Source organism: Balaenoptera ricei, chromosome 9 (assembly GCF_028023285.1).
Source record: "Balaenoptera ricei isolate mBalRic1 chromosome 9, mBalRic1.hap2, whole genome shotgun sequence".
Lineage (NCBI taxonomy): Eukaryota > Metazoa > Chordata > Mammalia > Artiodactyla > Balaenopteridae > Balaenoptera > Balaenoptera ricei.
The window spans coordinates 95,763,083-95,789,974 of record NC_082647.1 but is presented as its reverse complement, the minus strand read 5'-3'; the positions used below and the strand labels follow the sequence as shown (position 1 = coordinate 95,789,974).

The window sequence follows — 26,892 nt, the reverse complement described above, 5'->3', positions numbered from 1 at the left end:
GTAAGTAAAATACATGAAGAAAGCATTCTTTATTAAAATATCAATACCAATTGGAATTTGCTCAAGGAGTCTCTATTTTGTTTATTTTTCTGGAATTAAATTATGAGATTATGATCAAAAGAAAAGTTTCTGAATCATAATCTTCCTTAGGGAATGAATTTAGGATGCCAAAAGAAGGATTACTAAGGCATATTGCTTAATGAGGAACCAACAAATATTATTCATTTTGAAAGATAAAACAGAATTTCTTATAGCACTATCCAAAACTAAGTCTTCTTGGTTCAGTGAATGATTTAACAATAAACTAACAAATATTGAGACTTACTGTGGACTAGGCACCATACTAAGCTTTTACATGGATGGTCTATTTAATCCTCACAACTCTGAGATAGGGATCTCCATTTTACCACCGAGGAATTCAAAAGCAACTAAGGTTAAATAACATAACCAAAGTTGCTCAGTTTAAGAGATAAAACCAGAATTTGAACCAATTCTACTCTATTGTTTATATATTTTTTTTAAAAATCTATTTTATTTGTAATAAAGTCAATTGTTTTATAGTGGTTGTCATTTTCCATACTACATAAATACATGTATATGGAGGGAGTTTATTTCTCCAGTTTTCTCCCATGAGTTAATGATCCCTAATACAGGCAATTAGAAGAGAAATATACTTGAATATTTTTAAATATTCTTGTCATATACTTGAATACTTATTTTTAAACAAACTTACCATAGTAACAAAAACATATTCAGCTTCCATATCAATTTTTCTAATCTAAATTCACTGTTTAACACCTGCTATATGTACTATGTGTGAAATACCTACTCGAAATATTTTCAGCAATGATACAGTACAACTCGGAACAAAGCAGACAGAGATAACCATATAAACAAGAGAAACAGTCAACATTGTCCCTCTCGTGTTATACCTGAAATACTGAAGAGAAGTGTTTCTTCAAATAGCAATTCTTGTATTTATCTTTAATTTTTACAAGTAAGCTTGAGAATATCTACTCAGGTTAATTCCTATTTCACAGATAATGCAGACTGTGAGCTCATATCTTATGGGGAAAAAATACCAAAATATGGAAATAACGAGGTAATAGTGGTTTGAATTATCCAAGAAAACGAGCCTTTACTTTTAAACCATGTAAAACTGGGGGAGAGCTACTAGATTTCAAATTACAACAAAAATATACAATAACAGGCAATTGCACTTAAAAGTGAAAAACATGAGCATTGGAGCCTATCTCTAACTCTCTAACAGTAGATGTGTGAGCTAGGCAAGTTATTTAACCACTCTAAGCCTCAGGTTCCTTGTTTATAAATGGGTATATATCCTCCTACGATTTCTGTGAAGAAAATCAAATAATGACTGTAAAGCATTTCATACACTACATTATGCATATTTAGCAATCAATAAGTGGTAGTCACATAAGAAGAGTTGATCTTATTTCATAACCAAAAAACTGTGTAGATTAAAAAAACTCTTTAGCTCTCATTGAAAGAGAATCTTCTAATAGTTTTTGAAAATAAAGTATGTAATTATGGTTCTCTATTTGCTACGATTTTACAGTTTTCACCAAATTAAAATCATCCTCTTAAAAAAAAAATCATTCTTTAAAAACAATTAAAGCAGGGTGAGACAAAGGAAAAATTGCCCTACCTCTTTTTCTGTACCTGCGACTGTTTTAGAATTACGTCATAAAAAGCTATATTTATTAACCTGCACAAAGCTATAAAATTATAAAATTTCTAAATGACAAAATGCAAGCAATATATAAATCAAATGTTATATTATTCTGTATTTCTTTAAAATATTGAAAACTTGGACCTAAGAACAGACAATTAAAATTAAAAAAAAAAATTTTCCTCCTGTTGGTAGCATCTAGTTGGTAGAAGTTTTCTTTAGCTCAGCTTATCCTAACATTTGACTCATAGGAAATCTTATATTTTAGGTATATGTTGTTAAATATTTAGTTGTATGTTTTTTTTTAAAACCAGAGGCAGAAACTAGAAAGCAGAAGTCAAATAATTATGTATTCTTTTAGGTAACTGAGTAATATTTCCAACCTACAACAATTTATTTGAATACATATTTAATAGTGTCCCCCATTTTTATATAAATATACAGTCCTTAATAAACACTATATTTGAGCTGTTTTTAAATAGCAGTGAAGAGTTTGCCATAAGCCTATTTCAGACAATGGCTTATATTTTTGTGATTACTGCCTGTCTCTCAAATCCTGCACAGTGCGTAGAACATAAAAGGCACGCTACAAAGAACTGGTGAATGAATTAGAGCAGCCGGGATGAAACTGCAGTTCTGGCCTCATTAACCAAATGAGTTGTCAACCTATACAATTAAGCGCTATAAAAACAACCACATGGCACCTTTTCCAGAAATGCATCTCTCATCTAGAATCACAGAAGCTCATCCCCAGGATAACAACTCATCATCACATCCGTAACAGAACCACAGACTCTGAGTTTGATTCAGCAAACAAGATGATCTCACAAATTTACTCACAAGAGGTCAGAAGGCAAGAGGTCATATCTACTGAGACCATAAAGTGGCAAATATTTCACTATATTCATTAATATCAAAAACTCCATAGCCAGAAAACTCACGCTGTTCAAAAATCCAGCTGATACTTAAAGCATAAATTCATTAGGGTCTTTAAAAATAAGAAAAAAAGAAAGGGAAAGACAATGTAGTAAACAGAAAAGATGTGAGCTTATAACATAGGCATAACTAGAGAAAAACAATTCAACACAATACAAACAACTACCACAAAGCTTTCATATCTTACACGTGAACAAAAAACTGGTTATACAACTGGCAAGTAAAATATATACAAAATACATTGAGAATAAATGGCAGCCATTAAAGAAATAATATAAAAGGAAATACCATGAGATGTCTGGTAAATCTGAGGTCCAAGAAAGAATAAACGTCTTCACAAAACCTGCTATCCAGAATAGACCTAGAAACCAAGTGAACATAGGAGTATTGAGCTGTTTATAAATGGCATAAAATTATAGGTATTGATACTTTTGTCTAACATGGAACCTAAAATCAAAGGGACTCAAATAAAGACAGCAGCTAATTCTTAAAAAAATAAATTTATTCTTCACTCTTTTATACAAATGAATGTAAACACAAGTAAAGGAAACAATGCTAAATACCAAATCAAACTGGAAAGAAACTGGGAAAAAACAATACTAAAAACAGATTTAGGGGAATTCCCTGGTGGTTCAGTGATTAGGACTCTGCACTTTCACTGCTGAGGCGTGGGTTCAATCCCTAGTCAGGGAACTAAGATCCCACAAGCCTCATGGCATGGCCAAAAAATCACACAAAAAACAAAAAATACAAAACAAACAAAAACCAAAACAAACAAACAAAACAACCCCACAGATTTAGCAGAGCAAAGGCATTGATACCAAAACAAAACCAAACAAAACCCTAAAGTAGGAAAAATGAGATAAAAGGCAAGAAGGAAAAGCAATTAGAAAACAGTTTATCAGAAGAACTGGAAAACTGAGGCTGCTTTTAAGACCACATTAAGAAGTTCAAAAAACAAAAAAATACCACTGAAAAGATAAATATGATACCCAAAAGGCAGAAAAGATGAAAATATGAGGAAAATTTTTTTCTAAAATTACAAATAAAGGGCCCAACCCAATTTAACAATCTCTTTGAGGAAAGGGTCATTTATTATTACCTTTCAGTCCTTAATAAACACCTTACATAGAGCTCAATAAATATTTAAAAATAAATCCATGTTTACATTTTGGACCTATAACAAGAGAATTAGCGGGTGAATCTGGGGCTGAATTACTAATAGAAATGAAACAAAGAAACTTGAAAGAAATTGTGAGGTACCACATACCTGACATTTTCTTATAAATCAGAAATTAAACTGCCCTCATTATTCATTTATGATTTTAATTTTACTTACAGCTGTTGACTAAGGTATAACAAAAAAGGATACTAGTTAATCAAAATCTATTACCAAGTTACTACCTACGAAACTTTGGTCAACTCATTTCACTATTCTGGGCTTCAACTATAAATGGAGGCAGGTTAGGCTGATGATCTTACAGTTTAAATCTTACAATCACAAGTACATTAACAGATTAGTCCTGATAATCAAAATGACAGATAAATATCAGATTCTAAAAAGAATAAGACAATAGAATGAATTATGTATTTCTCTAACTGGGTTAATGTTAGTATTAGCCAGTGCTCTGTAAGCACTTACCTGATACTCAAACGTCCCCAAATAGAGGTTATAATAATAATGATGATAAATACTGCTTACAATGCTTAATCCTCACAATGAGCCTATGGCATAGGTACATTTATTACCCCATTTCACAGATAAGGGAGAGAAGTTAAACTTGTCCAAAGTTCCATAGCTAATAAATAGAAGAATCAGGTTTTGAACCCTAACAGTCTGATTCCAGAACCTACACAGTAGTTTCCCTGAAATTAAAATTTGCCAGATGATTGGTAAAATAAATAAAATAAATAAAATAAAATCCAGAATTTACAGTTAAGGGGGAAAAACTGACAACTGCCTCTCTCAAAAAGAGGAGAAATTAAATAACTACATAATTGTTTCACTGCAGAACATCTGGACTGCATTCATTCTGGCACACTAAATGAAAAAACAGTAACAAAATCTACTTTGCTCCTCCCCGAAACCTAATCTACTTAATAAACCTACATGCATTCCACAGCAATGCATTAAAACACTACAAAGTAAAGATGCATGGGCTCAAAGTCTAAAATTTGCATTTAAAGTATTTCAGGGACAGTGCAAAGCACATACTCAAAGGATAAAAATATTTAAATTCCCTATTATTTTTCAGGGACAAACAGATGCCTTGCTAGTGAATTGAAAGCAACCCAAAAGTTAAGGAAACCAGGCTCCAAATTTGAGATTACTAATGTATACATAAGTATACTCAATTCCTTATATAGAACTATTTGTTAAGCAAAGACCACCTATCTAACCAGTTGAATTTTAACTTGAGTCTCCCTTTGATAACCATTTCATTCCTAGAGATAAAGAATTTCACCAATTCAACTTACACTATAATCTTTTATAGCAAATAAACTCTCTATTTAAAAAATCTTTCTTCTGGTAGTCAGGATTAATGTTGATGGATCTACATGAAAAATGGAAACCTATATATAAAATTCAATGTTCAAAACACAGTTTCTGGTTCTATACAAGAGTTCCACAGAGTTTCACCATACCATATTTTAGTACAATTCCAACCACTAGTACTAAATTCAATATCAAAATAGCAATGCTCCAGTTTTCACACTCTGCCACCTATTAATAATGGTTACTTATTCTCTTGAAGCCTTAGTTCCTCATCTGTAAATAGGAATAATCATAAAACATATTTCTGAATTGTTTCAAGGATTCTGTGTGCCACTCAGTTAAGTATTAGCTATGATTACCAGATAACATTTCTGGGAATTAAATATTTAGGAAAAGTCCTTAAAAAGATGAGTATTGGACCATATGATATCACTTATGATATCACTGGAATCTAAAACATGATACAAATGAACTTATTTACAAAACAGAAACAGACTCACAGACATAAAAAACAAATTTATGGTTACCAAAGGGAAAGGGGGTTGGGGAGGAATAAATTAGGAGTTTGGGATTAGCAGACACCAACTACACATAAAATAGATAAACAACAAGGTCCTACTGCATAGCACAGGGAACTATATTCAATATCCTGTAATAAACTGTAACGGAAAAGAAAAAAAAAGTATTGGAGAACAATTCTCAGCTATTGTACTTGTAAAAGTCAAGTAAACTATTAAGAATTTCTGATCTATTCTAGAATCCATTCTTGTCAGTAAAGGAGAAAGGATGCTGCTGTGTTGGACTGCAAATCAGAGAATGTGATAGAAGTAGCTTCACTTAAAAAGGCAACAGCCAGGGACTTCCCTGGCGGTCCATCCGCTAAGACTCCACACTTCCACTGCAGGGGGCCCGGCTTTGATCCCAGGTGGGGGAACTAAGAGTCTGCATGCTGTGTGGTATGGCGGAAAAAAAGGAGAAGGGGGGGAAAAAAAAAGCCAACAGCCAAACCTCTTTATTATAAACTCTAAACATACTGTTCCGATTATTTTCTTAAAATAAAATCAGAGTAATGGTTAAAATAACTAGGGCATCAGGCCCTTAAAATCCTTTTTACAGAATTTTTGTCAAAACAAGATTGGCTCTAGTAAGAGTAAATTCTTTAAAGAATAAGCCAATGCCAACCCTCATGATACTACCCAACGAGCACCAAACCACCCCTATACAGTTAAGAATGAGGCACTTTCCCAAATCAGCCAGTATTTGGCAGTACTTCACACTGGCTTACCTTGCAACCCAGTTTACCTTATCTTCAGCTCACTAGAGATTTGATATTGTAATCAAAATAAATTAAAGTATCAAGAAGTACAACCTTTAAAAAAAAATGACTACAAAGAGTGAGGCTTAGTGTAAATTTTGGTTGATAATGATGTGCCAATGTTGGTTCACAGAATGTAACAAATGTACCATGATGATGAGAAAAGTTGATGGTGAATATGATATTCTGAACTGTTTGGCATCATATAATGGGGTACCACTCTAACAGGGTCTGGGGAAGCTATTCGAAACACCAATTATTCAACCTGTCAAAGTACTGGTACACTCCTCTATTACCACCCCAAAACAACCTTGAATTAAAATAATTAATTTCAATACTATCCAGTTTTTTAATGTACCACATCATTATTTTAAAACAATATTCATCATTCCCTAAAGTGTTGGAGGTCACTAACCTCTGGTGTAAAATCTAACAAAATGTAGCCTTTGAAGCAATTCAGTGATTGGTAACTGGTTAGTCTCTGGGTGCAAATGTACAATTTCTGTTTCCTACACACACAAACTATTTTTAGAATGAGTTCAGTCTTTGTTCATACCCGAGTATATAAGTAACAAAAGTGATTTCATTCTAAACAGTTACCTATTCCCACTTTCTACTTGCCATGTGGCCCAGGACTATATGCCGTAGAATGTACTGCTTGATATACAAACACAGAAGAAAAAGAATCTTCAAATTTAAGAATTTCATCTTCCCAATTCCTTAAAATCTTACTTTTATGTACAAAAGTAATGAGTACTGTAAAGCATAACACCACATACTTAAGTGGGTTCTAAACCTTCCTTTAGTTAAAAAAAAAAAAAAAAAATTGTTGTCTACGTGAGCAATTTTTAAACTGTACTCCCAATAGTCCTAACAGAGTTGGGGATTGAGATAATAAAAGACAACAGAGTCAGGGAAGTTAACAAAAGAAAATGAGAGACAATATGTTCTGTAGATTTAAAAGGAAAAGTCTGAAGCTGCACGTTCTATGGGGTAGCTACTAAATAAGAAAATAACATTAAGTGGAACACTACTTAGCATTATAAAGGAATGAACTACAGATACATGCAACACCTTGGATGAATCTCAAGGAAACTGTACTGAGTGAAACAAAGCCAATCTCAAAAATGTCACACATACTGTATAATTTCATTTATCTAACATTCTTGAATGACAAATTATAGAAAAAGAGAAGTGTGGTAGTAAGAGCGCAACACCAGGGATCCTTGTGGTGATGGAACTGTTCTGTATCTTAACTGTGGTGGTGGAGATACGAACCTACATATGATAAAAATGAAAAGAACTATATACACACAACACACACACAAGTACAAGTAAAACTGGGGAAATCTGAACATAATGGGTGAACTGAATCAATGTCAATATTGTGGTCATATTGTGCTACAGTTTTGCAAGATGTTACCACTGAGGGAAACCAGGGAAAGGATACAGAATTTCTCTCTATTATTTCTTACAATTGCCTCAAAATTAAAACTTTTAAAAGTGACATTAAAATTGTGGCCTTCAAACTTTGACTATTGACAGAAACTTTCCTACAAATAAAATCTTACACAGAAATCTAATCATCTATTTTTATTCTAGGATTAAAAAAACGTTTTAATCTCCTATGCTTTTCCCAGTGATTGCTAGTGTCAACTTTAAATGTTGTGTTAAGGAGGCTACAGCCAGATACAAATGGGAGGTGGCCCCAGTGATTAATGGTATTTGCTAATGGGCACAGTAGGCCCATTATTTGCTTTTTTACTTCATTATTTGCTATGTCTGCGGTTAAAGAAGGCGGCAAGAGAATGTCCCTGCCTGCACATCCTCCCACCTTCCAGTTAAGTTCCATTAAAAACCTAAGAATTCCTGGAGAATAGTTTGAAAATCATTGGCTAAAAGAAAATACTTACTGACTCAACATGTGACATAAAAAACTTATCACACTGGTGAATTCTCTTGTCCAAAGGCAAAAAACAAAAACAAACAGAAAAACAGTCTTCCAAAAAGTAGTGTTAAAACATCGTAATTAAAAATCAAACAAAATCAACAATAAAAATCCTGCATTTATCTTTTAGTCACTCAACCTATACAATCAAGCTGGTTCATTCTTGCCTTTTTAGCCTTCAAATAAGTATGTCACCAGGAGAGGGCATACTTTTCGACTGAAACAAACTCGGTAATAATTTTATTCTCTCATTCTTGATTCTAATCTCAAGCAAAACAATGTCCTCACTCTTCAGGATGAACTAAGTATTCCTTCTATCACTATTTTAATCATTTCTTTTAGTCTGAACCTTGAATCCTCTTGTTTCCCTATATAAAAACAAGAAATGTGCATCAAATCTAATTAATTAATAGGATTTAAACAAATCTTTCTGATCCTACTGTCTACATTTTCTTATCTCAGACCTAGTCTACCAGATTAAGTTTCTAAGTAGTCTCTCACCCTATTCTGACTTGACCTTTAAACCAGTGGTTCTCAAACACAGATCTACAAAATGCCACTTTTCATATACCTGGGGTTAGGGGTTGAAAATAACAGATTCACAGGCCTCACCCTAGAGATTCTGATTAAGTAGGTCTGGGATGTGGCCTGGATGTCTTAAAAAAAACGAAAAAGAAGAAAGACATTTGCTCCAGTGCTCTATTTTAGAACACTTGCTGAAACACTGAATATACTTCAAAGCCCACTAGTTTCCTAATTTTGCCCTCTTCCAAAAAGCATAATAGCTCACAGTAATAACAGGTTCCTAATCTTGGCATTATCAGGTTACCCTGGTTCTATACTAATATCCCAATATATAAATCCACTGCTTATGTCAGTCTTTTTGTGATTGTTGGCATATCCTTGTTCATTCTCCTTCAAGTTTTCAAAAGTCATTTTCCTCTATTTATATCCATCCCACTCTATAAATGAAAATCTTACTAAACCTTCAAGGATTGTTTAAGTACCAGCGCTTCCTTGAAGCCTCAACTTCCCAACTTTGACATCTCTGCCACAAAACTAGCTTTCAGATCTCCAGCAGATCAACCTCTTGAGCACTGTTTCCTTATCTGCAAACAAAAATTTGACCAGGTTAGCTCAAAAAACTGTTAACAGCTATTAAGGCCTCTTATACACTAATCTCTTCCCTTCTTAACTTCCCAAAGAATATTATTACTTACATTTTTTTAAACCACTGGTTTATATTTTGACACACTTTTTGGAAACAAGTGTTAGATATACAGCTTCCACAAACAGATCATGTACTTCACTCTATAGCAAGAACTGAAATATTTACATACTAGCTCTCAAAGCTTGGAATATAGTGGCTAAGATACCACCTAAGTTATTCTTGCTTAAACCACACTTCCTTTAACACATTTAATCCTCTCCTCTCCTTTTAGATGAACGTGAACATACCTTAAAAACAAAACAAAAAATCTGCCATTAAAGAACGTTAGCGACTGATTTCCTTTTGGAACCTTTTTTTAATTGCGTCTTTCTCCCTTATTACTCTAAAATCTGGTTGTCCTTTAAGGCTCAATCCTCCCCGTTATTAGTCTCCACCAATCTTGGATATAACCATTAATTCCTGATTTCCTATTCCTAGCCATCTACAAGATATATATCTATTCAAATACCTGCCATCACTACAAAAATCAAACTTTCCAACTGAATCTTTTTCACACACCTTCTTCCATTCCATTTTTTATTAGTACCCTTTTCTCCCAGTTCTCTTTTTAATCGTTCTTTTCTCTAGTTTATTACATTTGGTCACCCAGTCTTCTGTGCCTCCCCAGTGTTTCAGATTCACTCTTCCTCAATTTCTGTGGCCCCCACCACGATCTTCATCATCTGAAAAATTTCCAACAATCAACAACTCTTCCAGCTTATCACCATCAAGTTCTGAGTACTTTGTCTCCAAACAATGGAAGAAATCTTGAGTGTTAAGCATTTCTCCCCCCAAATTATGGCAACTATTCTTTCAAAATATAATAAATTCAAATTCATTCATTTAACATACTTATTGAGCATATACTATTCCCTGGATACTGTTCTAAGTGCTGGGGAATGAGCAGTGAACAAAATTAAGCTGCCCTTCTTTCTAGAGTAATGAAAACAAAAACAAAAATAAACAATCGGGACCTAATGAAACTTAAAAGCTTTTGCACAGCAAAGGAAACCATAAACAAGGCAAAAAGACAACCCTCAGGATGGGAGAAAATTAAGTTGCCCTTAAGACACCTGAAATGAGCTATGACAATCTAATATAATCAAGGGTATCTCAGAATAGTTTTCTTAAGTAACTGCCTTGGAGTAATAATTTGTGTATTCTCATTACCTTGCCAAGAACGAGTCCTTTTTAAGGATCAGTGGAAAGCTATGATGATTTTCAAATGACTTTAATTAAAATTCTCGATCAGTCACTCTTTAGCTATGTGACCCTCAGTCTCTCTAGGCCTCTCATGAAAAATGGGTAAAAGATCTACCTGCAGAGTTGCTGTGCAGAGAAAATAAGATATGTAAATACACTGTAGATACTCATTTATGGATGTTAGTGTTGTGCCTCTTAGAATTAAAGCCATGAAGTTTATATTTTCCAATCCAAAGATAATTTAATCAATTCCAGTCAAAATATTGTTGGCTACCAAGGACATACAAATGGTGAAAGAACACATGAAAGAACAAATGGTTAAAGAACACATGTGTTTAAAATATTTACTTTTGGGCTTCCCTGGTGGCGCAGTGGTTAAGAATCCACCCGCCAATGCAGGGGACATGGGTTCAAGCCCTGGTCTGGGAAGATCCCATGTGCCGCGGAGCAACTAAGCCCGTGCGCCACAACTACTGAGCCTGCGTTCTGGAGCCTGCGAGCCACAACTACTGAAGCGCGTACGCCTAGAGTCCGTGCTCCACAACAAGAGAAGCCACTGCAATGAGAAGCCCGCGCACCACAACGAAGAGTAGCCCCCACTCCGCGCAACTGGAGAAAGTCCATACACAGCAACAAAGACCCAACACAGCCAAAAAATAAATAAATAATAGATAAATAAATAAATTTTAAAATTTACTATCAAATCTTAAGTCTAAAATAAGAGTACTTTAATTTCTAAGTATCTAACAACCTACAAAGTCAGCAAGAGACCAAAATGAATAAAAAAAGGAAAAATACTTTCCATGTTTAAACCGTTTACTTTTATGGAATTTTTCCCAGTCCTTTGACCCCAGGGCTTACAGTATTCAAAGATCAGCTTCCCCCTCTTCATATGTTAATATAAAAACAAAAACCAAAATCTAGAAATAGAGGACTGGTGTATTACTACTAGAGAGTTGAAACTTAGAGAAAAAGTCTATGCATCTTACTCAAAAATGAATTACGGCATTAACAGATCTAAGTCTCTATTAGAAAAGCTTTTAGAGGCATATAATCACTGAGAAATTTTACAATAAAGAAAAAAATAAAGTGTCAAGAATGAAGTTGGTAGATACAACGAGTTCTATAGTGACCAGTATATTTGCTATAAGACAGGCTGCACCCACTTTCACTTTCAAACTTCATTGTAAAGACCTTTATGTGAAGAGATTAAATGAAAAATAATCCACATGTACTGAGCTGACCGGCCACTCTTATAAAAGTCATTTGAACACGAAGAAAGAAGTTGCTGTGTGAAGTCAGGGACCGAACTAGAAATACTTTTGCCCAAATCCATAATGAACCACTTACTTCAGTCTATAAGAAGCATAAACCTGAAACTTCTTCTAAGTGATAGTTTAGGCTATACCAGCAGAATGTCTTCGGAAATCTCCACCATGACTCTAGATTAAATTTCAATGATAAATATCACAGCTTCTCAGATACTCTCAAAGTAAATACACAACAAAAGAACTTTCGTGTTTTGGCACAACCACACCACATCCATAAAATCCGCCAGTTTTAACACGGAATTAAAAAATCAAGCAGTTACTACATTAATGTATAACTAAAAAGTTACTACTAACATAGAGCAACTAGGTTACAACACACCAATTACAGGCTGAAATTTGAAAATGAAACAAACTGATCCCAGGTATATTAGCCAACACAATCATCAGCTACTTCCTTTAGGAAATATGTGCAAGATAAGCAAGCCAAAATTAGTAGCTACCATGATGCTTCCACATAGAGGGCATTCAACTATCTGCCACTAAATGAATCTAATTTATAATACTATCAGAGTTAGAAAGGTCCTAAAGAAGAGTACAACTTAAATCTCACAAGATAACAAAGGCTATTGGATCTTAACATGTCAATGTATCTGTTAAATTCTAGAGACAAATGAAATCTGTCATTTCATCTAGGTAGGGTCATATAAACCCCACTGGACAAACCTGAGTCTAATTCTGAAAGAACATTTTTAGATCTCCAAGATACTAAATGAAAAAAGAAAGTTACAGAATACAGTTAAGATCCATCCTGTTTTGGATTAAACAGAGAAATCTGGATTTATATACAAAAAATAGGGACTAGAAGTTTGAGTTCATCAAAGTCAGTCATTTAACATGGAGAATCATGAAAAAATTATATATAAATTATTATAAAGACTGTATTTTTAATTTATAATATCATTCATCAATATTTCGGTGTCAAGCCAAAATATTTTTTGAATATGGCTCCCCTAATTCGAATTCTGGGTTCTCGTTCTTGTAGAAACCATATCTATAATGTATTACCTATGGTTTTTGGTTTTCGATTATTCCAAGGTAAGAAATCACCTAGACACTTGTGCAGCAGTGTGAATGCAGACTTCCTTCTAGATTTTTATTATTTTTCCCCATAATCTTTTAGATGTCTTACCAATACCTAACCTGACAATTTTCTTCAGTAATTAATTTGCCTTTATCAAGTTTTCCAAAGCATTTAACTTTGTTTTCATTTAAACAATTCTCTCTTCACATTCACTTAACTCTGTCTTACGTAATACCTAACTAATATAAACAGAATACAAGTACAATGGGATTAGCCAGTTTGGGAACAAACATATGACTATTGTGAACATTCAACTCAACTAGTGGCAGCAGCAAAAAGTAGTTTATTTACATCATTCAACATGTAATGGGCATCAGTATTTTTTACAGAAGGAATATTAATCCTGAAGGTTGGTTAAACGAAGGTTACAGAAACTTCTACAGCATCTACATAAAACACCACAAGAAAAATACAGAAATTAGAAACAGTCATCACCTCAGCATAAGAGAGAAGCTAAGGATGGGAGTCAGAGACTCACTTTTTTCCTGAAACAACTATAGCAGCAACAACTTACAGAGTTTACCAAGATTTTATACATATTAACTCATAGAATTCCAAAACAAGTCTGTATCAACTATATTTCAATTAAAAAAAAAAAGACTCTAGGGCTTCCCTGGTGGCACAGTGGTTAAGAATCCACCTGCCAGTGCAGGGGACACAGGTTCAAGCTCTGGTCCGGGAAGATCCCACATGCCGCGGAGCAACTATGCCCGTGCGCCACAACTAGTGAGCCTGCGCTCTAGAGCCCACAAGCCACAACTGATGAGCACGCGTGACACAGCTACTGAAGCCCGCGCACCTACAGCCCGTGCTCTGCAGCAAGAGAAGCCACTGCCATGAGAAGCCTACGCACCGCAACGAAGAGTAGCCCCCGCTCGCAGCAACTAGAGAAAGCCCGCACACAGCAACGAACACACAACACAGCCAAAAATGAAAATAAATAAATTTAAAAAAAAAAGACTCTATAAGATAGGCTCTATTATTATGTCCATTTTGCAGATCAAGAACCTAAGGCACAAAAAGGTAAGAAACTTGCCCAAGGTCACACAGGAGTACAACCTAGTTTGAATGCAGTCAAATTAAAGCAGCGTGGTTCTAGAGTTTCTACTCTTTACCCCTCTGCAATACTGCCTCTAAAGAAGTACTGAGTTCTTTTAATAAGCATATATTACCTTCATAATCTTAACAATTTTAGGGAGTAAATAAGCATGTCCTAGTATATCACTCCCCAAGGGTAATTTTTCAGTGGCTCTCCCATAAAAGCCACTCCTTTATCCTGGCATTCAAGACTCACCACAACTTGATCCCAACTGGTACTGCTATAATTCCAATCCAAGACTCTTCTAGAAACCAACAGATCATCTTGAATTGGGATACAGAAAAGCACTAAATATAGAGTCTGTCACATGACATTGCACAAAGACCAGTATTTCCTCATTTAGAGAATCCAGAAGCCTGGCTTCTCAAGAGAAGAGTCAGCATGGTTTCTTGGAAAAGTATAAAGCACCAAGCATCAGGATCTAAATTTTAATCCTTGATCAACCATAATCTAATATGATCTGGGAAAAATTATTTAACCTCCCTGGGGCTGAGTCTACCTGTAATATAAAAGACAAGAGCTAAAATAGTGTAAAAATCAGCTGAGACTAGTACTCAACTGCAAATTCAAGGCCCCTCTAGATGTGATTATGTAGGTCTGGAATGGGGCCCAAGAATGTTCATTTTAATAAGCACTCCATGTAAATGATACATGTGGTCCCTGGGCCACAATAAGAATATTTAGGGCTTCCCTGGTGGTGCAGTGGTTAAGAATCTGCCTGCCAATGCAGGGGACACGGGTTCGAGCTCTGGTCCGGGAAGATCCCACATGCCGCGGAGCAACTAAGCCTGTGCGCCACAACTAGTGAGCCTGCGCTCTAGAGCCCACGAGCCACAACTACTGAAGCCCGCGCGCCTAGAGCCTGTAGTCCACAACAAGAGAAGCCACCGCAATGAGAAGCCCACGTCCCGCAATGAAGAGTAGCCTCCACTAGCCGCAACCAGGGAAAAGCCTGTGCGCAGCAACGAAGACCCAATGCAGTCAGAAACGACAAATAAATAAAATAATAAAATAAATAAATTTAAAAAAAAAAAAGAATATTTAAACAAAAGATCTCACAAGTCAATTGTAACTCTAGTTTCTTTAGTCAATAGGGTGCTACTTTACATGTCCAGATTGGGGGTTTGGGCCTAAAAGAAAATCCTCTGATTCATCATGGGACTTGTTTTTGCACCTTTCCCTCTATACTTTTTTAAAACAACTGGCTAAGATTTGGTAATGCTACAAATTGAACTTTCCTTCTCTTAAGATACAGTTGGATACAGTTGATTCAAATGAGTTTTAAGTCAACAAAGCACCTATAGAATGCTACAAATCCACTGTATCATCTTGTTAATCCTCACTATTCTGAAATATGATCATCTTAATTTTCTCAGAAGGGAATTTAAGTTTTATAGAATAAAGTCTCCACTCTATAAGTATTCACAACATTTTTCTTCTACCAGTCCCTCTGAAAATTTCCAAAGAAATTAAATTAATAGTTTTCATTCAATATGTTACCCAGGACCTGAATCAGTGTAACATTCAAATTATCATCCAAATTCACTACCAATATTTTGCTATAAATGAAAGGAAATGTGCCAAATTGATAAAAGTGTCATCACAATGTAATTAAAGTCTAAATATGTGTTTTGTTTCTTGTCCCTTTCTTGTTCTTCTGAACTTCTTTACAAGGAGTATGTATTTTTCATTACAAGGTTCCAAAAATCATACACTGCTTTGACCTAAGGGTTATAGATGTTTGATGCTCTGCTGTATTACCATCTTACCAACCCCTTTTTAAAAAGCATTGACTTGTGTATATGGAAAAAAAGAACCTGTCTCAATGATTTCAGAAAACAATATTTTAACTTTAAAAAAATTACTTAAAGGAAGAATTTTTTTAATGGAAGAAGGAAAATAGCGCCATAATTAAATTATGTATTTTTAGCCTTGTGTTAGAAATCAAACTGCTAGCATTAGTAACAAATCATAAACCTAAACAACTGTTAAAGGCTCATTTAACAATAATTCTAAAAACTGAATGAGGAATTGGAACTACATCATTTAAACATTTTTTTAACAATCAAAGTACTTAATTTCTGTGTTCTGAATTTCAAATTAGGCTAGATTCAAGAAACTATTTAAAATCCCATTTGTGTGGAAAACCGTGCAGGAATACTATCTAAATTATCTACACTTTTCTTCCTTAAAATTCATTTATTTGTTGTCATTACAAAAGCAACCTATATGCGTTACAGAAAAACCAAAATGGAAAAAGAAACTCCCACAATACCAATTACCCAGAAACAAACCACTGCTAAAAACCTTGGTAAATGTGCAGTCACCGTAGTAAAAACTTATTCAGGTAAGAATCATCAATAGACACTAAATCTAAGAGAGGAAAGTCCATGAGGAACAGGATATTTACACAATTTCAAAATATCTCCCCACAAATTACTTAATAATGGCAAAATGAGAAACAGTAACTATACAATGGAGGAACTCCTCAATACCTTAACCAAGCAATCAAAACGAACGTACTGGTAGTGGGCAAACAAACATCAAGTGTCTCCAGATGATAGAAAAACACATATTACTTATCTAGTGTTCCAGCCCAAAATGTAAAATCTGAATTTAATTATGAAGAAAACTTAGACAAACCCAAATTGAGAGGAACTGAATAATGTTCAGTTATGACAAAATATATAACCAATGTTATGACAAAAAGACTGAGGAACTCTCTTCCAGACTACAGGAAACTAAAGAGACCTAAAGAACTAAATGTAATCTACGATCCTGGATTAGCTACTGTACCAGAAAAAAATACTAATAAAGGGCATAATTGGGACAACTGATGAAAATGGAATAGGGACAATAATCTAGATAAAAGTATTACACCCATGCTAAATTTCCTGAATTTAACCACTCTGGTTACCTAAGAAAAGATGCTTGTTCTTAGGAAATGCATACTTAAGTATTAAGGGCTCTAAGAGGGCATGATGTATGCAATATACTCTCAAATGGTTCAGAATTTTTTTTTTATACATACAGAGAGAACAGTACATAGTGACAAAATGTTAAAAATCAGGGGATCTGGGTGAAGGATATAAGGCAAGTTTATACTATTCATGTAACTTGTCTGGAAGTTTGAAATTATTACAAAATAAAAAATTAACACCCAAAAAAAAACCCTGTTTTTTTGGGAACGTTGGTCAACATTCATATATATATATATATATATATATATATATATATATACACACATACCATATTTGCATTTTTAAGTTAAAAAATAGAATCATCATTTGATATTAATTATTTAGTTTTAGAGGCCCTCCAAGGTATATATCTGAGTATCTGAGGAAAAAAGGCAATTATTTTCAGATGAATTAGAGGTGTTTTTCTTTTGTTCTCCGTCCAAGGAAACTACCCCCCGCCACACACACACACACTCATACCTTAAATACTCACCCCACTACCATCTCCTTAACCGGTCACAGCTAATTAGAGGGATCAAGATGGAGAATACTGGTTCTCTGACACCTTGCCAATTCCTGTGAGGCCCAACTGCACTTTTTCAAATAAGTTCTGTGAGATTTCCCTACAGCCTTATAACAAATCTTTTACTTCAGCTAGTTGGAGCTGATTTCTGTTCCTTGCATCCAAACAAATCCTAAAACAGTAGGCTTTTGAGAAATAGAAACAAATGGTGCAAGGGAAACAGTAGCTACTCAAATTAATCTTTTGTCTGTGCCTCAAAAATAGTGTTTAGGTAGGGGTTTAATGCTAAAATGCAGTAAGGCTGTGTCAAACTCAACCAATTATGCAGCTTCATTTAAAGAGAAAAGCAAATAATTCCAAAAGGAACAATCTTACTTTCTCAATAATTACTATGTATCAGACCAACCGCAGACCCTGCAGCCCGCCCATCAATTTATGGCTACTAAAGTATCTTCCCATCTTGGGACTGCCCTGGTGGGGTAGTGGTTAAAAATCCGCCTGCCAGGGCTTCCCTGGTGGCGCAGTGGTTGAGAATCTGCCTGCTAATGCAGGGGACACGGGTTCGAGCCCTGGTCTGGGAAGATCCCACATGCCACGGAGCAGCTGGGCCCGTGAGCCACAACTACTGAGCCTGCGCGTCTGGAGCCTGTGCCCCGCGACGGGAGGGGCCGCGATAGTGAAAGGCCCGCGCACCGCGATGAAGAGCGGTCCCCGCACCGCGGTGAAGAGTGGCCCCCACTTGCCTCAACTAGAGAAAGCCCTCGCATGAACCGAAGACCCAACACAGCCAAAAATAAAAATAAATAAATAAATAAATAAATAAAGTAGCTATAAAAAAAAAAAAAAAAAAAAAAATCCGCCTGCCAACGCAGGGGACACAGGTTTGATCCCTGGTCCAGAAAAATACCACATGCTGCATAGCAACTAAGCCCATTCGCCCCAACTACTGAGCCTGTGCTCTAGAACCCATGAGCCACAACTACTGAGCCCACGTACGCCTAGAGCCCGTGCTCCGCAACAAGAGAAGCCACCGCAATGAGAAGTGCACACACAACAACGAAGAGTAGAGAAAGCCCGCACATAACAAAGAAGACCCAACGCACCAAAAACAAATAAATGAATTAATTTTTTAAAAATGTTAAAAAAAAAAACTTCCCATCTTTTGCCACATGATTAAAGATGAAATGGGTTTTCAAATTCCTGAAACTTGTCTTTCTTTAAATGACATACAAAATAAGATAAGAGGAATGCAAGAGGTCTCTCTGTAAAATCAAAAATAGAAACTATGACCTCATTATTAGTCTGTGACATAAGAAAAAGTATTAGAAGGGCATATCTTTCTCACAGATAGTCTCCTGATACGTGAACTTTTGAAAAAACAAACCTGTGTTTTCCGGACAATATCTTAAGTGATAATGGTTAATTTCCACCACATTCCTCACTTTTTGCCAAAAACCATTGACACTAGGCTTTACCTAATTCTTACACCAAACAGTGAGAAAAATGGAAAACATATAGCTCTAAAGTTTAAACTTATTTAGTTTAATTTATCACAGTAAATTTTGTTAAAGTCTTTAAATAAAAATTATGTTTTAAGTACTTTTTGAAAATAAAACTCAACAAAGATTAAAAAAAAATTTTAATTTTCTGGTCTCAGATAAAATGTTAGATAACATAATTATGTGAACTTGAAATTATCTTATAAATACCACAAACCAAAACTAACTCAATCCCACTGTTACATTACTTAGCTTCTGCTACAGGCTCAGACCTTAAATGCTGCACCCGTGTTGGTTGTAACACAGGTGTGATTACTCAATATTATCTTTCTCAATAATAAACCTCAGGACCAAGAATGTTTATACATTTGGATTAACTCTAAACTGCGCAATCATCTAAGAGTTAGTAGAAAATTATCTCTTCTCCAGTTGTATAAAGAAAGCTGTACTTATCATTTTGTATCTCATGTTGATCTGTATATAGGTCCTTCCTTAAACCCAGATTTCACATTTGAGATAGTTTTAAAATGCAAAAATATGTATTTTAATTAAAAATGATGGACAGGTAATTATTTACTCATTAAATTATAAATTATTTACTCATTAAAAGGCATTATGTCTGTTTTGATGGCATCTTAATGCAACACACCAAAGAAGAAATCTGTGACTGACCTGTTGCATGGAAAATGTCCAACGTCCCTAAAAGCTTAAATAGTTTTGGTAAATAACCAAATGAGATTTTCAATAAAGGTGTAAAATTTACCTAACAATACAAACATGGCTTTCCTACACAATTTAAAATAAAATTTGATTTATGAGCTATCCACAAGAACTGAATTGATATCAAGCAAAAATACATATCAAGTGAAATATAAAACTATCTTCTTGATTCTGATTTAAGTAAAAAGCGTCCTGGTTACCAATGGTTAATAAAAACCTCTCATATTCTTAAAGATACAAGTATGATCTAATTAACCTAGCCTGAGTCACTACCATTTGATTTTTACTGTGGCACGCATCATAAGTGCTCACAATAACAGAAAACAATTTCTTTTGGTCAACTACCTCTTTACAAAATACTCATCCTTAAATTGCAATGGCAAGACTGTTACCATTAAATACTGTCTACTTCAAAATTTTAGTGCACTAAAAACAATTTTCAACCACAAATATTGCTCTTCCATATTAAATAAATTTTTAGGTAATACAAAAATATTTTTTCGTTCAATATTAAGGAAAAAAATGAGGCTACTCCCAACATTATTACAAAAGAGGCAGTAAAAAAGAGATAGTAAGCCACTCCAATTTTAAACCCAGCCTACAAACTGAATAACATTTACACAGCAATATCTCAAATAGTATCTGTCTTGTTATTTTGCCAGTCAACACAAAAAATAATTTTATCACAAAGTAAAAATAATTCTATATTCAACATTAAAAAGTAAGTCTCACAGAATACATGTATTTAACATTTATTCTCACACATGACAAGGAACAGTCCCTGATCACCCTGAATATCTGAGATGTAAATGTGTTCACTTAACAAAAGCTTTAAATTGAACACAAAATTGGGCACCTACTATCTGCTAAGAATGAATCCTTTGGAGATAGAAGCTATTATATATTATCAAAATATTTTTTAAAAAATAAACATAATGTCTCTTAAGAAGATTCCATACTAATATTCCTTAAGCAGTTTTTTGATAGCTCTTCAAAGTCCTGTTGATTTTGTACAATACTTTAAACACACAATGGTAGTACACATTTTAAGTCCCAGTAGTAACTTCCAGAAAAGAAGAGCTGTTAGGATTTACAAAATACACTTTAAAAAATAAAACCGTAACCTTCTTTAAGAGTTTGATGCATAAAAATGGGTATTATTATTCTTAGAAATAAGAAACCAATTTAATAAGTTCTAATTTCACTAAGACCACTACAGTATATATTGAGAGGAAGAGTTTCTCCTAACTTATTAATTCGCTTTTTGCCTCACTTCCTCATTTTTAGATTCAAGAAATCCTAGAGCTTACTGCGGTATATATGGTAAAAATTCTCCGGCTGGAAGCAGTGAGGAAAACAGACGAGGCAAAATTGTAGAAGAGTTATCAGAGACCTAAAGAGTTGAAGAGCAATGAGAAGTCCTGTAAAGGTTCTAAACTTAAATTGAGATCGAAGGGATCCTGCAACTTATACTGACAACAAAAGGGAAGCATGATCAAAATGTGGTCTCTAAAATTTGCTCTCCAATTACATTATGATTTTCTACAAATCCACTTAAACAGATAAACAACTAATCCCTCAAATTCAGCTATTCTAAGAACAAAGACCATTTGACTAGTTTTGCCCCAAGGCACCAAATGTTTCAAAACTCTCTGGGAACAAAAATTATGCCTCACCTTTTAATAAATTTGCCTTGACAATCCAAAACACAGTCAGTCAATTGGGGTATACATGAATAAAAAGCAAACATTTACAACCATGTTTTTTATAAAGTGCAATATACAAAAAATAAATAAAAAGCCAGACTCACTTTATAGGAACCAAAAACATATCAATACAAACAAAAAGAAACAAACAAACCCCAAAGCAATGAAGCAGGCCAGTATGAAGAAAGCTTGTACGAGTGAAGGCAGCTTTTCTTATAATTTCTTACTTGATATTGTTTGTTTGAAGCCAAATAAATCCAAATGCCTTATAAGTCTAGACGTGATCAAGGTCAAGATCAACAAAAACATGGGTATAAACAGTGTTCCCTCCTCTGCTTATATAAACCAAGTTTTCCCAAGAGTATACTAATTACCTACATTAGATAGTAAGTTTAAAGTACCAACCTTCTGAACCACAGATCTTAACCACTTAGTCTATAAAATAAATGCACAATCTTTACACAGCAGTTAAGGATCTGAATTATATGATCAGTCAGAGCATATTACAAATGAGTACTGACCCCAAATCCCTACACAAACTCTTCCACCACCCACCAACACTTCATCTTATAAAATATTTCAAAGATTCTAAGTAAAGTTGTATGCTCAGTCTTCCATGATAAAACTCCCTAAGCCAGTAACTTCTATTATTTTGTAAATTAGAAATTTTTCATCAGTCTAATTCATATATGAACTTCATAAATCTCTTATTCCACTGTAAGTATTATAGAGCAGAATTTACAATGAAATAAGAGAATCCTGAAAGGGTGTATCCTCTCCAACCTTTTTAAGTACTACTGGATTGAAAGGCACTCATCTTCCTGTTGCTCCACAATCAGAATGGTCATTAAATGCCATTAATAGCCCACTCGTAGCTCACTGCTTACTTCAGGCCAAAAAAGATCAACTTCCCACTGTAGAGATGAATTCTAATCATTCACACTTAAATAAATAAAGTTAAATGACGTCATTTAATTTTCTGCCCCAATCTGTAAGATTTTTAAAATAGTATAAAATGGATTCAAAACCCTATTATGATATGGCTTTTATTTAAAGTCTATTAAAACAGACTAAATTCCACATCCCATAATGGGTAAATAAATGGGCATGTTTGGGAAGGAAAAATATCAAGAGCTAGAGCCTTACTTTTTTACTTACATAATTATAACAGAATGCTGTAAGACAACTGTAAGGCAGCAAAGCATGGAGCTCCACTTTATCAAATACACAGTCAACTTACAAAATTCCTAAGGAATGCTTAAATATATGGGGAAAATGGATGCAAAATATAATAGTGAGAAGAACAAGCATCTCCACACCCAGTGAAGTAACAGGTTTAGGCTTGTTTGTACAGCTCCCTAAAAATTTGAAAGATTACAAAAACCAAAATTCACAAAATTGGTCAAAAGTTGGATGGGAAACGTTCCACTCTAGACTAAAATGTCTAATCATACAAAATAGGTTGTACTTACACCCTTACTAAACATTTTAATTTACTTTGGCTTACTGAATAAAAGACGCTTTGGATTAAACCAAACAAAAACTATTATTTGCCCCCAAATAATTTTTTTAATATGTAAGAGCACCTGGCCTCACTACTGAAATGTCTATTAAAAACACCTGAGTGTTTTTATTTTTTCAAAAGCGGTGTCATTTTATTTGCCTCTCAGGAAAAACCCATAAAATTAATCAACTAAGACACAGCATTGTAATTTGAAGTAAAATCAACACATCTCCGTAAACGGTTTGGGGAAGAAAAAAAGCCCAGCCTTTTCATGTAAACATAATAAGCCTGTAATATGCTGCAGACAAACGCACTGCAAGGGGTGTGGAGGACCCGAGCTGATTAGATTACCACAACATCAGCCTGGGGCCGCCATTTTTAGAATCTGTAAAGGACAAAAGAGGGAAATTTCACTTTTTACTGCCCATCTCGGAGATTAAAGGAAAAAATGGACTGTTTTCCAATTAGGTATTGATGTCTCCAGCCCAGAGTTGAATGCACCTCATTTAATTCTCTCCAAGGTCTCCAGAACTCCAAACACCTTACGTTATTCACATCTCTAAAAAGGGGGGAAACAGGCAAAACGGGGTTTACTCTATAGCTAACTCTAGCCATTTCCCTTTGCCTTGAAACTGCACCGTTCTTAAGACAGAGTCTAGCAAGAACGGATCTCTACGGAGCTAAGGCCGGTGGAAGAGAGCCCTCCGGATTGTTTTCTCTCTCCCCCTCCCCCGTTTAGCACAGTGAACCGTTTGTTTCTCTTCTGTGTCTGCTGCCACAGTGTTTGTGCCAATCCCTTGGTCAAAATCAGCTTTCCTGAAATGTGCCATATTGTGGCTTCTAAGCCTCCGCTACAGTAAAAGACGGCGATAATGCAAGAGGAGGGGGGGAGGAGACTGAGAAGACTGGGTACTGGGGTGACCACCTCAGGGGCGGTTTTACCTTCTCCCGGGGAGGATGAGGAGCTGTCTCGTTCCCCCACAAAGGAAGATACCCAGGGCGTTCTTTCCACCCCCTTCGTATTTATGAGAAAATTAAACCAGAGACTGCCAGGCGAGAAATGGAAGCAGCAGAAGAAAATGGGGCCTAGACGGGTTCCCAGCACCTGAACGAGATGCGGTAGAGAACAGGGAGAGCTGGCAGCTCCTGGGACCACTTCGACACAAACCCTACTTACAGTCACAAGCCTCCCTCCTCACCCAAGCGGCCCTAACCCGCTGCCAGCGAGGAGCGCGCCCCCTCCCTAACTCCCACTCTCAAGGGGGTTTAACTGCCAGTTTCCCCTTCCCCAACCCTAAAACCCGCCATAATGCTCCCTTTCTAGGGACAGAGAGGAGAAAGGATAAATTCGATTCAAACAACCAACGTCTTGCCCCCGCCAAGACACCTGAGCCAACGTCGACCCCACCCCCACCCCCGCCAGAAGAATAAAGATGAGAAAGCCCCCTGCCCCTGGAAACACACGTCCCTCCACCCCGCAAACCCCATGAACTCCCAAGGAGACGACAGGCACTGACCTGTGATGTTCACACACCAGACACCCGAACCCCGTTATATGCTCGACCCCCAAGGAGTCTGTCCACACCTCCGCGGTCGGACGACCCCCCGACAGCAGCCACTGCGGACTCAGGACCCGGCTCCACACACCCCCTCCCCAAACAGCAGCGCGCAGCCTCTTCACCAGCAACCGAGGAGTAAGGGAGGGGGCACCGAGACAGTCAACAGGAACGCAGAGGCGACGGCGAGACTGCTCAAGAGTGTCTATGCCCCCTCTGTTGCCGCTCCCGAACTCAGGCACCGTCTCCGACTCGGCCCCCTACGCCCGCTCAGTGTCACTGCCTCTCGCTCTGGGAAAATGGCGGCTGACGGCGGCGGCGGCCGCGGCAGCGGCGGCGGCGGCGGCGGCCGCGGCGGCGGCGGCAAGTGCACGGGGCCCGCCCGCCCCGCTCCGCAGGGGCAGAGGGGGAGGGGACGAAGCTGTCCGCCGCCATTTTGCTTGTGGGCTGCCGCCCGCCGTTACCTCTCCACCGCGGCTAGAAGACAGCCAACTGGAGGCAGAGCGGTGGACAGAATCTCCGTCTATTTCACAACAGATGCATTCAACAATTCACCGAAGGTTTGGGAAAGTTTCGGTATTTGATGGGATTGGTTCTTTATCCCCTTTCCCTGAGTAGCCCTCATGTCTGGATATCGGTGAGCTTGGGCGCGCCACTACTGGGTGGAAGGATAATAATTGGAGGCCCTGGAAAGACACCCCCCCCCCAATGCACTTTCTCCCACTCCCAAAACCACCTCAGCCCTGGTCTGCCCTTCTCCCTCCCCCTCCTCAGTCTGGCCTCTAGCGCGGGAGGAACTCGGTTGGGGTGTCACTCGACGCCCACTAGGGGCTGAGGCGGTTCCAGTGCGCAGGCTCCGAGCACCGGATAAAAGCGGAGCTGGCGAGTCCAGCGCCGTCTCGATGGAGGAGCGAGAAACGGAAGAGGTCGGGGGGAGAAGCAGCAGGAAAAATACAGCCACCGTCAGCGCCGCCTCCCTGCCACCGTGTATCGGGGTAAAAAGCTGCCGTTGCCGTCGGTGCAGTTGCCGTCTGTGCCTCCTACTTTGGCCCCGGGGAAGGATTTCCCCGCCGGCGGGACAATGTGCGGGGAGGGGAGCGGGAATTCCTTTATGCGGCGGTGATTAAACGAGGGAGGGTCAGAGAGACGGTTATCTCGAAGAACAAAGGGGCAGGCCAAAGAATAAAGGGTTTCCCCAGTAAAATGACACGGTGATTGCGGCTCCTGTTTTCCGGGGTCTTTCCCCGAAATGGCGGTTTCCGTCTTCTAGCTCCACAGCCTTCCGAAGCGCTTGGTAAGCGGAGTGGGGAGAGGCAGAGGCGGTCCGTGCAGCCAATCAGTGCCTGAGGTGTTCTGTCGGGCGTGTCGTGATTGGCTAGCGGTGACCTCATGCTGCAGCAGGGGGTGGGGCCAGAGCCGTCGGGGGAGGCTGTTGCAGAGACAGAGCAGTGACGATTGTGATCTTTGCTGCTGCGGCCGATATGGAACCCAAGCGGTGGCGAAGGGAATCTCAAGGCTTTTCCTTGACTATTTTCTCCTGTCCCTGCGCGAGGTGAGGGCCCCGGCTCGGCCTCTGCGAAACTTCGGGGTGCTGGCGTGGATGAGGAGACACAAATTCTCCCATGATTTTAGTAACTGCGTCAGGGCAAGATGGCGCTGGGTCTCCTTGGGGCGCGGGGGGAGAGGCACGTCCACCGCCGCCGCAGCGCATGTGACCGGGCTGCATTCCTGTGGGGTTTGGCTCAGACCCAGGTTGGGGCGGGGGAGGGGAAAGGGCTGGGGCGGAGGAGACTGTGGTGCGGTCGGCGTCGGCCGCCTGAAGAGGAAGAGTTTACTGTTGAGGGCGCTTCTCCTCCCCCATAGTGCGTAACAGCTGCGGCTCCCTGGGAAAAACCCCCGGAGGGACGCTCCTTAGGGGGTGTGACGGCTGTTGGTGGAGGGGACGGTTTGGCGCCCTATTTTCTTATCTGCCTTTCTCCTTGCGAGGTGTATTTATGTAAGGTGGCTGGTCCCTAATGTGGGAGTCGGAATCAACCGTGAGTCCCGAAGGGCCACTGGAGTGAGTAAAAAGGAGAGTCTAGCTCCTGGGCCACAGCGCCGAGGAGTATTGA

General features: G+C 37.4%; 1 protein-coding gene and 1 long non-coding RNA gene across 9 annotated transcripts in view; one reads left to right on the top strand and one right to left on the bottom strand.

Annotated features, from left to right (window-relative positions):
• The window catches only part of KMT2E (lysine methyltransferase 2E (inactive)), a 97,106-nt gene extending 71,978 nt beyond the window's left edge, over positions 1–25,128 (bottom strand). For 2 of the 3 annotated variants that reach the window (XM_059934128.1, XM_059934130.1), the window contains exons 1-2: positions 24,743–25,128; positions 2,918–2,990 (exon numbers count right to left, since the gene is read on the bottom strand). The gene's annotated coding sequence lies outside the window, so the exon portion shown is untranslated. The remainder of the gene's footprint in view (positions 1–2,917; positions 2,991–24,742) is intronic. The other variant, XM_059934129.1, reaches the window with a different exon arrangement.
• A 71-nt stretch (positions 25,129–25,199) lies between these two features.
• Positions 25,200–26,892, top strand: part of LOC132372087 (uncharacterized) — a 102,303-nt gene continuing 100,610 nt past the window's right edge. For all 6 annotated transcript variants that reach the window (XR_009505088.1, XR_009505086.1, XR_009505090.1 and 3 more), the window contains exons 1-2: positions 25,200–25,341; positions 25,556–26,333. This is a non-coding gene — a long non-coding RNA (uncharacterized LOC132372087). The remainder of the gene's footprint in view (positions 25,342–25,555; positions 26,334–26,892) is intronic.